The following is a 12,311-nucleotide window of genomic DNA, read 5'->3' as shown; positions in this document are numbered from 1 at the left end:
ACCCCACGAAAGGTCAGCCCCCACGCTGCCATTTGCAGCAGGAGCCAACCAGAGAGATGTCTGTGGTGGAGGTGTCCCTGAGCAGGGAGGGAGGCAGCGCCGGGGGCAGAGCACGGAGCGGACTCTGCAGTGTAAATGTCACTGCCCATCCTCCTCTGCCCAGCCCTCCACGGCCCTGTGATGGAAATCTCAGCTTTATTGAGGGAAATGCATTTCTTTCTGTCTGCTTTCCCTTTTGCAACTGTGCTGTTTCTGATTTTATAGCCACATATTTATTTCATTAATTTTAAAATTGCCATTAGTTTTGGCCACATTGTTGTGTTGAATGACAGAAGGGAGAAAATGTGAATACGCTGCTCTCCCCAAACCTGGAGCACGTACAGCCAGGTGGCAGTTCAGGCTTGGCTTCTCATCTGGAAGCTGGAGCTGTGTTTCTAACAATACAGCACCCACCCAGCATGAAATTGTAATGGATCACGCCTTGCCCTAGGTCCTTGGCTTATCCTTGGTTGACACTGAATTAAAGGACATGATGTGTGGGACTCAGTAAATCCCTAACCTGCTGTCCCAGAGACAAATATTACCAACTGCACCACGCTGACACACGAGATTAGTGGAAGAGGTGCCCTCAATGCCACGGGCAGAAATGGGTCAGCTCCTATTTGGAAAGCTCTCTACTTGAAGTGAGTAGCGATGCAGCCTGTAGGAATAAAAGGCCAAAAATCCTATGTTTTCTGCCTTGCAGCCCTGCTGAGATTCACAGGCAGTGAGTCCTCAGCAGCTGAACAGGACCATTTTTGTGGTGAATATTAGATTTGTGAATGGTCTTTTATTAGAAATTAGGAAACAGTCCCTCTTAGGAACTGCACATAGCAAGTGTAAAACTCCCTCCTACCACCAAAGTCCCTAAATTTCTATAAAGTATATCAGCCAAGAATTTGTTTATTAAAGGCTTTATTGTAAACTTTTCAAATGCAATACCAGTGTCTCCACTGCTTCTAATAACTGAGTGCAGCAACAAGACAAATCTCACATCCATTCCCTTTCCCTCTTCCCTTTGCCCTAATCAAATCCTTTATTCATGCTTTTTCTGACATACCAGGTTTTCTGGCTTGGTTCAGCAGTGACTAAGTAGCTGTACAGTAACAAAACAGTGCTGTCTTTGTTCTGGAAAAGTGGAGAAATGAGATGTATAATCTTGAACTAAGGAAATTCACAAGTGAAAAGGAAGCCACGTGTATTCCAGGATGAGCTGGGTTGAATTTACCAATGCTGCCTAGAAAGAGAGCAAAGAAAGAAAACAACCTCATTTGTTGTTTTGTTTTACCACCCCTTAACTGACCCACAGCCCATCAGAGCTGATGGTGTTTTGCTGCTTAAACTGATGATACTCATCTGCCTCTCATACATTTGCCTTATTTTCTCCACTTGGCTCCCCCACTGTCTGTTTGCTCTCCCACGCTGCACATGCTCATCCTGCTAGTCGGGATCACGAGGAGCCCTGATTTTGTTCTTTCTCCTGTGTAGCTCCATGTCTTCAGCTGGTATTTTGGACAGCAAATCACCCCCAAAGCTGCACTTCACCTAGTACAGCCTACTGTGCTTCTTCCATCATGTGGGCCCCTCCAAAGGCAGCTCAGTTGAGCAATGCAATGTAAGGAAACCTGAACTGGATCTCTTCCTGGGTTATTTCAGTAAGCCCTATTGACTCACCATGCTTGTAGAAAGCAAAACTGAAATGTAGGATATCATCCCTGCCATGAGAATCCTCAGGACAAGATGGCATAGCCTGTGTGCTTTCCATGGTGTTTGAATGCCCCCAGTCTGCTTGTGCTCCTGGACTGGCTACAATCCCTCTGGGAGCATTCAAAAAGGGAGAGCTCATCTGCCACAAAGGTGTTCCTGCTGCAAGTGCAGGTGGGACAGAGTGGGCAGATCCACTTGAGCTGGGGACAAACCCCTGCTCCTCCCTGGAGCTGGTGTAGCCAAGTGCTGATCTCGAGAGCAAAACCCTGTTTTGCTTGCTGGTAACCTTGCAAAATCTGCACAGACATTCAAGGCATGCAGCAGGCAGGAGAGGGGAGTGCAGAAAGGGTGGAAGCCAGATGTGAGCTGGCTCATTTGAAGGTTTGTGCACAGACCTGGGCAGTATTGCTTTGTCTGCTCTTTTGAGTCTGCCCCTTGAGCCACTCCACAGCAGGAGCACCAATGGTACAATTAATTCTCCTGGGAATTTGGCTCCTCCAACCACAGGATGGGTATGCGTAGTCTGCTCTGTGTCCTGTTGGGATTCTGTCCTGCTGGGATGTGCTCTTGCTCTAGGTCTGGCCCTGAAAGGCAGAGAGATCTGCCCTCCCAGAGCCTGCTCTTTGGGACAAACATCTGAGTTGGCCATGGGGCACTGAGCCTAATGGAGAAGGGAGGTAGGGACAGCCTGACAAGGACCCAACTGCCTGAGAAACCAGCTGGACGCTCCTCAGAGAAGCAGAATGTGGGTGCAGAGCCAGGCCACAGAGCTGATGGGAAGAAAGACCCCTGGAGAATACTGTATTGAGCTCACAGCAATGTAAAAGTAAAACCAAGTATAAAAGGAAGGAGTTGTCTTCCAGTGATGAGTGGGAGGGGAGTTTGTATTTTTGGGGGGTAGTTCTTTATTCAGGAGTTCATTGCTCAGGGGTAGGAGGCAGTCACAGTGATGTTTTCACAGCAAGGGAGGGCTTGGGTACATCCACCTCAAAGGTCTTGAGCTTCTGAAACCCGTGGCCAGATTTATCCCTTCAGCCAGTTTCTGTGGCCTTCTTTGGCCAGTCAGGACTGGTTACATCAGTACCAAGCCAGAGCAACTTCTTGGCCCAACCAGTGACCCAGTGGGAGGGCAGCTCTGGTGGACTGGAGTGTGCAGTGTCCCTGCAGCACTTTGCAGAGCAGGTCCTCAGGTCTCCAGCCTTCTGGGATGTGTTGCTGTAGCAAATCATGTCTCCCAGGTTTTTCTTCATTGGTGGGAGCCTGAAGAAACATGGGGCTACCTTCTGCTCCCTCCCATGTCTTCAGGGTCCTTTGGGTTCTGTGGGCCTGTTTTCTCCATCAGAGTGGTTTTCCTGTGTGTTCCCCATGGGAAGAGCCATCAGTGTGGTCGTGACACTGGAATCCATTATCAGATGACTGTGACAATTTCAGGAAATAAACAGGAGAGCAGATGGGCTTCCAGAGACCAGAAATCCCATTTTTCTGTGAACATCCTCAATAATTGGATGTGTGGAAAAAACACAGGAAGGAAGGAAAAAATGCTGAAGGCTTGGGACAGCCTGTGGGCAGAATTGCCTTAACACATGAGTGAGCCTTTTCTGGTGGCTGCAGCGGGGTGGGCACCTGCAGAGCTGTGCATGAATCACCTGATATGCTCTTTGTTTCATTGTGCTGTTACTCATTGAGCTGTTACATGGAGTTTTCAACCCTGCCACCCCAAAGCATGGTTATCCTTCAGGACCTGGCATTCCATCAGCTCTGCTGTGACCCAGTTACCTGATTTAACAGGGACAGTTTTGTCCTCCTTTAAGGGCACTGTTGTGCAAATATTCTTTTTGCTTCTTTGGTCTTGAGGCAGTGACTGAACCCCACTCTCCTTCCTCCTTCTCCATCCCACCCTGCCCATCTGTAAATCCTGTTGTTCTGCATTGAAATGCCTTTGCTGCACAACAAATTGCATACTCAAGGGTGGTGTTTGGCAATACATAGAAGACAGGAGAACTGGAGAAGGCTGTGGAAGCAATGGAAACCTAAAGCATTAGGTACTCCTCACAGCAAACCCTCTTGGCTCAAACCCTTTCTTGCCAGTTTTAATTTTTTTCTTAGAAGGGATTTTAGAATTTGATGCCTAAATAATTGCTATGATAAGTTTTGTATTTACTGCAGCACTTTTGAGTTGTGCAGGAAAATAAAAAACCTAAAATCTACTTCACTATTTTTTTATGAAAGGCCTCAATATTCTCAGGATAGGGAGTCAATCTTTCACTGCCTTCCACTTCTGAAACTGGTGGTAACTTGCTGATTTTCTGGAAGTGACATTTGGTGTCCCCCAGAGGGCTAAGACACACAGTGATACCCTCCTTCATGTTGAGAGTGTGCTGTCCTGGGTTTGCTCCCTGAGAAGAAGCAGATTGCCCTAAAAGTCCCCTGAATTGTGCTCCAGCCACCACTCAGCCACAAACTCACAGTGCTTTATATTGCCAGTGCAAATGAAAGTTGTTTCAAACAGCTCCTTGTCTCTAGCAAGAAACTAAAATGAAGAGCTCCAAAATATGCAAAGATGCAAAATAATCCTGGCAGGGGGGAGTTAATCAGGCATTAAAACCCAGGGCAGAGTCCAGGCAGAGATTAGAGAGTTGCTCTTTAATCAAAGCAGCTGAGCTCATGTGTGCCTGCTAGTAACACTGTTTTTCAACCTGGAATTGGAGTTAGAAAAGCAAGGATTTCCTGTAATTCCGTTAATGCCATTATTATTTGTGCAATGATCTGGAGAAGTATTCTCTTCATCTGTGGTGTAGGATCAGGGGCTGTCAGCCCAACCTCCTGTTCCTGCTTGAGCAGCAGTAGAATGGGAAGATCCTGCCTGGCTTGGGCAAAGCTTCTTGTGAAGGGGATCAGCTCCCCTGGGCCCTGCTGCAGCCCCCACCTGTGCTGGTCACTGTGAGGATGAGGCTCCTCCTGACCTGCCCAGCTCTGGCAGCAGCCAAGTGCCAGGGCCTGGAACCCACAGCACAGCAGAGATCTGGTTCTGTGCAATGCCCAGGCCCTGCTCACAGCATTTGGTGTTTGGTGTGTAAGCTGGGAGCTCATCCCAGAATGCTTTCCCTCATCACCTCTGCTGGGGATGATGCTTTATGTGGCCTCTCCAAGGCTCCATCACCAAACAGGAGGGCTGCTGCTGGGTGGCTTTAGCCCTCAGGCACAGCCAAGCACTGGGCAGACCAAAAAAGGACCAAAAGCCACTTGAAGGTGTCAGCACTGAATACACAGCAGTGCCAGCAGCTGCCTTCTGCCTGATGGAGCTGTGCAGATGTGAGAGCACAGGATTAGCAGGGCCCTGAGCTCCTTGCTGTCAGGATTTAAGGATGGATTTGAGCTGAGCAGCTCAAGCAAAAGGCAGCTGCCCTTGTGGTCAGTGTTGGTTTCTGCTGGCCCTCCTGCCCTGAATGCCAGTGTGTTTCACTTCTCACCAGGCTGCCTCTCTGCAAAAGTGCCTCTCTTCCCAGCCCTGGCAAGGTCTCCACTCACCCAGCAGAGCTGGTGCTTACTGGAGCTTGCTGGACCCTCCTGGGTGCTTACTTAAGCAAAACTCTTTATGACTTTGGGAAGGCTGCCAGGTCTGTGAGAAATGGCACCAGGTCTGCACCTCCACATCCACATGGTCACTGGGAAATTGCAGCCCAGACTATTTGGTCCTTCGTAGTGCCTGGTCAGGGTGGGTTGTAGATAAGGGGATGGTAGATAAGGAGCTCATTTTGGCAGTTCTCAAAGGTTTCGTGGCTCAGGTTTTGTTCAGGCAGCAGGTCAGGCAGACACAGGTTGGCTTTGCTTATCTCTGCTCTTGGAAAACTTCTTGTCCAAACCTGGCTGCAATCTGTGCCTTTTGCCTTCAACCCTCTGCATTTCCACGCTGATCCATTTGAGCAATGGTGTTTGAATGAGGTTTGCCCATCAGTTACTCTGTGATACTTTCAGGAACAGAGAAATAGAGCAAGTGCCTTTGTTTCCTCCAAGGGTTTTCAGGTGCCACAGTGACAGCTGGCTTGAGACAGTAGATACAAGTCCACTTGCTTCCTAATTTTTTAACTAAACTCCAACTATTTCACTGTTCATTGATCATGACCTGTCTCCTCCCTAGCAGATGGATGTGTATTGGGAACATTCCTCATTTTTCAGGATGAGAGAGAGGCTTTTCTCCATCCCAGGCATTATGCAGCCATGAGAAGTGCTTGCCAGAGGCACTGTCTGCAGATGGGTAGTGAGCAGCTCGCTGGCTGACCTGGCACTCTGCTATTAAGTTTGGCTTTTCTTGATGTTAATGATTCTCACCACCTTCCAGCTAGGATAGTGCTGTGTGTTGTGGGCCATACAGAGCACTAAAAGGAAATAAAGCATTTGGGAATTGGCCTATGCACACAAAACTCAACTGATCTTCGTCTTGAAATTCAACAATAAATAAAATGAGGTAAAGATATTTGCAAGGACACCACCTTGTTGCTTTTCCATGCTAAAAGGCTGTGAAATAAGGAGTGGAGATGTGTGTGCAGACACATGAGGATGCTGCTGGGCAGAGTGATCTCCAGGTCCTGTGCTGACACCCTGCTCCTCTCCATGGTGATGGGCTGCAGTACCCACTCCTTGTTGATTGATGCTTATTGCCATCAGGGCTGCAGGGCAGAAAATGCACTGAAAACAGGCCAGCCACAAAAACAGCTCTTCTGAGTTGATTTCTGCTGTGTTAGGAGAAAAACAGTCTATAAAGGAAAATACAAGAGAGAGCTGGGACAATCAAAGGCAGCACAGGGGAGAGACTGCTGAATAAAAGCAGTGGCAGTGATGTGCCCCCAGCGAGGAATCACTGCCTTCTCCATTAAGGGTTAACACTGGATCAGAACAATCCCTATTTTTAACTGTCTCCAGCAGTTTCCTAGCAGCCTGCTTTGACTGGGTTATGCTGAAGGCCTGCCTTAATGTTAGTGCCATTGGGGAAAAGAGGAATTCCTGTGCTGGCCCGGGAGCAGCAGGACATTCCCGGAGTGTCCTGCTTTGCTCATTGCCTTTTCCAAAGCTTCTGTCTGGTTGAAATAAGAGCCCTTCCAAAATTTCCAAGCAATTAAATTAAAACTCCTTGGAAGGCAGGCCTGGATTGCCTTTCAGGAAGGGAGGCTGACTGCAAGCAAAGTTAGCAGTGCTGGTGTTGAAGTGTGCAGCAATGCTAGGAGCAGTTTGCCCTCCCATGGCCAGTTGGAGCTTGCAGCTTCTGCTCCCTGATGCTGCCACAGAAGTTTCCTTTGGCTCAGATGGATTCAGACTCTGGATTAGCATTATACTCCCTGTCTGTGTCTTTACTCCAACCCCAGGATAATCTGCCTGAAAGGGAGAGCAGGGCTTTGCTGGAGCAAAGTGCTCTCATGGAGAATGCCCAGCGCTGCCTTCTCCAGCAGCAGCTGCTTCCTTGCAGACAGTTCTGACTCCTTGGGGATACCATGGGCCTGCTCTGCATTTTATGGTCTGGTCACTTGTGTGTGGTTTGTTGAGGCTCTTGTGTAAGCTCCAAAATACCCAGAGCTGCTGCACCTCAGTGGGAGCACCTGTCAGTGATTGTGGGCTGGAGCACTGCTGGAGCTCTCTGGACACTTCTGCATTCACAAGACAAGGGAAAATGGCCTCAGGTTGTGCCAGGGGAGGTTCAGGTTGGACATCAGATAGAATGCTTTCACTGAAAGAGTGGTTAATCATTGGAACAGGCCACCCATGGCAGTGGTGGAGTCACCATCCCTGGAGGTGTTCAGAAAAGGAGCAGACATGGCCCTTTGTGATGGCCCTTTGGTTTGCAGTTTGGCAGTGTTGGGTCAAGGGTTGGGCTTGAAGATATTGGAGGTCTTTCCCAACCTTTATGATTCTGTGGTTCATGAATCCCATCTCCTGTTGTGAGGTCATTCCTCCACTCTGGGGCCAGATCCCTCACACATCTCTTATGTTTGAGCAACCCCACTGCAGGATGTGCCTGCAGCAAGGGTGAGAGAGCAGACTGGCCTGGCATGGATGGGATCAACAGACCACAGAGCAAAACAGGGTGAAAACAGGAAACTATTTTGCTTTACATCAAGGTTTTGTATAGGAAAACAAGAGATTAAATACATACTCCCCATTTCTGCACTTTTTTTTTTAATTACATTTACTGACATTCAGACTTTCAGGCATTTAGGCAGAAGACAGACAGCAGTAGATAGGCTGATTCCTGCCTCCTGCCCACCATCTTCAGTGACATCCCAGTAAACAACCAGGTATGAAGCCCTGATGCTTCTTTCCTCCATCCATCTATCAAAAAACTTTTTCTAATTTGCCCTTTGAATTTGTTGGATTTCTCTTCCCCGCCATCTTCAGTAGATCCCCAAACCCCAGCATCCCTGCAGCCCAGGCTATCTGCAGTGGATTTCTAGGCAGTGTGTGCATGACAGAAGGTCCTGTGGTGTCCCCAGCCCCACTCTCCAGGAGACAGAACACAGGAATGGGGTCCCTGTTAACAGGTCATTAGCACCAGCAACATCCCTAGTTGGGTGTCCTGGTCTTTGAGCAGCCAGCAGTTACTGTGCAGTGTCCAGTGCAACAAGTGTGGAAAGCCAGATGATTTTAATGACAGGGTGTCCATTTGAAGTCTCTGGTTTGCAGGAGGCTGTGATAATTTCCTCTTTCTCCCAGATAAAAGAAATGCAGAGTAAGGGAAGTTCCTTGGCCACTGCTGGGTGGACACTTTGAATATCTCATTTAATTTACTAGATAATGATCACATTTATAGAACAGCTTGTTTCAATTTTCTCATTATCACTAACTGAGATGATAGCTTATTTAATCCACTTCTGCACCACTTCAGAGACAATGAGAAATGTGGGAAGGAAAGTCATTCAGAAGAGCATGTGGAGCCCTGGTGTAAGCAGGTTGGTGCAGATGAACCCTCAGTGTGGAAGCCTCAGGTTTCTGATGAAGGTCACTAACAGGAAGCCATATGGAACTGAGTCATTTTGCAGGACCTGTGCTGTTGTCCATCCAGGACTCAGGTCATGCTGGGGTTCAGTGGCTGAATCAGATCCCAAAGCTTTTTCTCTGAGACAGTAGGAAGCCTGTGCAGTTTAAAAGACTGATATATTGTCTGCCAAGAGGACTGAAGCAAATGATGAATGAGATCAGAGATGAATTTGCTCTAATACTAATACGTTCTATGTAAGAGCACAGAGTGTTTCCGCTGATTCTGAAAGAAATTTAATCCTCTGCCACTGAGAAGGAAATGGGCTTGTAAGTCTGAGGAAGGAATGCATCATAATCCCAGAAGAAGTAGGCAGTGATTTCTTGGCACTGGGGATTTGGCAGGATTTTGAAGTGGAACAGGAGCAGGTTTAGCCAGTAGATTTCAGCAATGGCAAATGGGGTGAAGGACACCTGTGGTCTCTTGGCTGTCCCTGGGCTGTTGTGTCTGTTTTCATATCCTTACCCACATGATGGTAGCAAGATTAATTATCCTGAGTTTTCACGTGGAAGAGAGCAAGTTCTCATGGTGCTGCACCACCTCCTTCCCTGATCACAGGGCATGTAAAGCCCTGCCATAGGAGAGAGGATGGGATCCCAGCTCCACTGCCAGCCATGGAGGAGAATCACCTGATGGCCCAAAGGGAACTGCCAGAGAGTGCTGACATCTTCTCTTGATTTTTCCAATGTGACAAACAAACAAACCTACTAGCTATCCAAAGCAGAGCAGGGAGAATGTGACTGAAGGATTATATTTGCCTTCACACCTTTTCTGAAGGCTTATGCAGACACCTGAAGCGTAAAGTAAAATTATCCCTCTTATTTCAGTTGGCTTCTAAAGGAGGAGGTACACAGGAGGGACCTGAAGTATTCAGACACTGAGCTGTGTTCAATGGTCTCTCCCTAGAACCTCCTGGCAAAGTCAAATGAAAATCCAGGTGTGCATTGCAGGGGGATTTGTTTTTCCAAATAGAAATTATAAGATGAGGAGAAAAGCTGTGTTTTCAAAAGCAAGGAACTCTTTGGACTGCAATTGTAAATCAGACTTTCCTGCTTCCGTTATATAAAATATCTGCTTGACCTGTAGCTGTTTAGGAATCATTCTTTAAATATTCTTTTGAGCACCAGTGTTAGAGCTCTGTCTAAAAAGTCCTTTATAATGGGCTGTTCTGCCTTCAGCTCCTACTCATTTTATGCTAATTGCTGACAAGTCATAATTTTCCAGTAAACCACTCAGAATAAGCTCCATCAGATATTAATGATACAATAAGTCTTTGAGCAGCCACTGAGACTGAAACATGAAAAGCTAAAGGCATTTCCTTTTGGGATTTGACCCCCTGATGTACTGCTTGTCTTCTAGGCAACAGGCACAAATTCTGTGTGTGGATGGTTGGTTTCTAATCCCCAGATCACAGTGATGAGTTGAGCAGCTGCCTACAGGATTGACTGTGTTAGGATGGGAGTGCCTGGGCTGCAATTCCTGCCCAGAGTTAGGGGAATGAGGCACCCAGATCCCACCAACTCTGGTAGCAGGCAGTACCATATTTACTGAGGATTTCTGGAATCCAAGCTGTTGCCTCTGGCACTGCTGGCTGATGCTCTACTGCAGCCTTACAGAGGGGTGGCTGTGAGCTGTGTGACATGGAAGGGTGGCCAGGGTGCCCTGGTGATCACTGGAATGGTCAGGCAGGACTGGGTGTACCACTGCTGCCTGAGGAAAAACCCAACTGCAGACAGGCCCAGGAAGGACAGAGCCAGGAGGAACTTCTGGCCAGACCACCTAAGCTAAGGAGTCAGCCCTCCTGTGCATTTAGCCCTGCAGACACACATCTGCTGTCCAGTGGTGAGTGGGGGAAATTCTACAGAGTGAGCTCATTCCAGGAAGCTTTGGTCTTATTAGTTTTTGGAGGAAACCCAGGAAAAATTCTATTGGAAAGCTGAAAGCTATTATGGCAGGAGAGCTGCTAAGTGACTTGGTATTTGCCCTTGGAGACCAGCTCCCCCAACCTTATGAAAAATTATATAATCTGATTCTCAGGTTTTGTGTCACTGCAGGCCCAGTGAAGTGTTTTCTACAGAAGGATCATGATGTTCAACAATTGCCATGGTATTTCCATTCTTTTTTTATGGTAGAACAAAAAGGAAAATTAGAAAGAAAATGCTGAAAGTGTAAAGTCTCTTACTGACTTGCTTCTCCTTAGAGTCCAGCAAGTTGTGGAACACTGTAGATTTTTTCAGTCCTCTCAGTGACTTTAATAAGTAACTCTTATTATCACTTATGGGTGTTTAAAGAGAGGACAATGGGATTTTTCCTGACTGCCAATTAATTTATTGTGATTAGCGCACAATCTTCAGGGCATCACCCCCACCTATGGGCCTCTCATTGCTCTGCTCACCACCACAGCTGTCTGCTGTATCTGTTGAGCTGTTAACTCGGGGCATTGTCCCCACCTGGAGATGGCATTTGTTGACATCTTGTCTGGAACAAGCTGAGGATAAACTTGGGAGGAGATGTTGAAGCAGGACAGAGCAGCCAAGCTAGGACTTCAAGGAATAGAGGCAAGTAATCAATTCTTACAAACAGCTCTGCCTGTGGTGGGGTTGAACTGGTTAGGAGCTGATGAATATCTTCTTCCTTCCTTTGGCTTTGAATGGGCAGGCTGTGCTGCTGGGCACAAACTCTCAGCATCTCTAATTTGCAGGGAAGGCTCAGGTGTCCCTTTGGGCCCAGGGCTGGCACTGGTTGTGGCTGGAAGGGGGTAAGGGGACCCAAACAAGTGGTTTGTTCTACTCAAAGTGACCATGCACCATTGCTCCTCTCCCTGCAGTGTCCAACCCCATGTCCTGCCTGGGGAAGGCAGCAGGAGGGACCTGCCAAGGCCTCCACACATCTCTTACATCTGTCCCATTCCCCTGGGCTTGGGCTGAGTCATCCCCCAGGCAGGTCCTGACAGAAAATCCCTGTGACTCAGGAGGTGCCAGGAGCCCTTCCAGGGCTGGGAAGAGCCACCAAACAAGGGTGGCCATCTCCTTGCCACCACGCTGCTGATCCTGATCTGCCTGGGGGCACACAGGACATTCAGGCTTAGGGAGGGAAAGGAGTGAAGAGAAAACAGGAGAAAAGAATGAGAATAGGGATGAAAGGAGGAAAGCCATTTGGGCCTGGCAGGATATACAGCTGCCTAGACAAAAATCTCTTCCCATCATCCCTTGTCACAGTGCTGAAAACTGAAGAAAAGTGCACAGTGCAGAAAGCAGAGGTTGGAAAGCTTTGTTAAACACTGATGAGCAGTGCCCAACACAAGAATTCTCTGGTTCAGAAGAGAGTGCCCAGTGTTGGGAGAGCAGTGCTGAGCCTGTGCTCTGGGGGCATTCTGGGGAGCAGAGGGGCTGGGTATGTGGCAATAAGCAAGATCTGGCTAGGGTACACACCATGGGCATTTTAGAGGGCCATGGCCATTGCCAGGAGGCAGCTAATGTTGCACCTGGTCAAAGAATGAGCCAAAATGAAACTATGGCATGGCCATAGTTTCTCCAGTTTC

Source organism: Agelaius phoeniceus, chromosome 11, assembly GCF_051311805.1.
Source record: "Agelaius phoeniceus isolate bAgePho1 chromosome 11, bAgePho1.hap1, whole genome shotgun sequence".
Classification (NCBI taxonomy): domain Eukaryota; kingdom Metazoa; phylum Chordata; class Aves; order Passeriformes; family Icteridae; genus Agelaius; species Agelaius phoeniceus.
This window is presented reverse-complemented; position numbering follows the sequence as displayed.